The sequence below is a fragment of the Acomys russatus genome, chromosome 17 (genome assembly GCF_903995435.1).
Source record: "Acomys russatus chromosome 17, mAcoRus1.1, whole genome shotgun sequence".
NCBI lineage: Eukaryota > Metazoa > Chordata > Mammalia > Rodentia > Muridae > Acomys > Acomys russatus.
In genome coordinates this window covers 4,921,568-4,922,820 of record NC_067153.1, presented here as the reverse complement: position 1 = coordinate 4,922,820, position 1,253 = coordinate 4,921,568, and positions in this window count along the sequence as shown.

The following is a 1,253-nucleotide window of genomic DNA, read 5'->3' as shown; positions in this document are numbered from 1 at the left end:
CACATGCACACACATACATTAAATAATACATTTCTTCTGTTGAGATGGCAGAAGAGCTCCTTTGAAGCTTCAGTGAGAGCTGCAGCTGCTGGCAGTGAGGCATGCTGGGACAGTGGCTTCTCTCCTTCTGTAGTCGGCTCTGACACAATGTTCAGTGCGGGATGCAGCTTCCATCAGTATTTTAGGAGCCATGAGTCAGCGGGAAGGAGTGAGAGCAGCTGGCAACCCACTGGCAGATCTGCTACTGTTCCCACATACTCTGGCTCTGCTGGTCTAGGGGGCTTAGTTTCGAAGTGTGGGACTTTCTAGTGTTAGACAGATCCACATGCCTTTGACCTGAAGTCGAGACAGCTACACTGCCACCTTAGCTTTCTCATGCTTTAGGGTCCTCAGGCAGGCATGGTGCTGGCTGGGATGGTTGATTCTGATTTCCAGATCAATTCTACATCACACCAAAGGAAAGAAGGAGTGAATATGAAATACAGAAAGCTCTTAGGATTTCTCTAAGTCCTCCCTCTTGAGATGACAGTCAGTGAGAAAATTTAACTCCTTATTCAGAGTGCTTGTGCCTCAGGAATGAAGGTGTGGGTTTTCTTAACAGGTGAAAAATGTGCTCAGCTGAGGTGTTTGCTAAGGAAGAGAAACTACGGAGCAGTTGGGTAAGTTACATAAATACTATGAATAGGTAATCTGTTATAGAAACAGAGGCTATAGTGTTTATATATTTTTTTATATACACATGTACATATCACATATATACATGCTATGTATTTTTGTCTATATCCATTGTGTTATTTTGTTTCTTTAGTATTTATTGTCACGGGCATATCTTACTCTACTGTGAGTGTATTATTTTCTTCACAGTACTACTTCTTTATTATTATTAATTGTTATTTTCTCATGAATTTTTTATTGATCCTCTGTGAGTTTCACATCATTAACAGCAATCTCACCTATTTCCCAGTCCTTTAATATCTGCCCTCAACTGTTGTGGTGGTTTTTCCTTCTGGCCCTAACCTCTTGGGATAAAGACTCAAAATATTTTTACAAACACCTAGGCCATGTAGCTAGGCTCTTCTCTGACTAGCTCACAACTTAAGATAACCCATTTATACTAACCTACATTCTACCATGTGGCTAATTACCTCTGCTCAGGTACCATGTGTCTGTTCTCCTCACATCTTCTTGGGTAACTCTCCCACACTTGGCTCCTTCCCAGAATCCTTTCTGCCTGCTGGATGTCCCACTTTTTA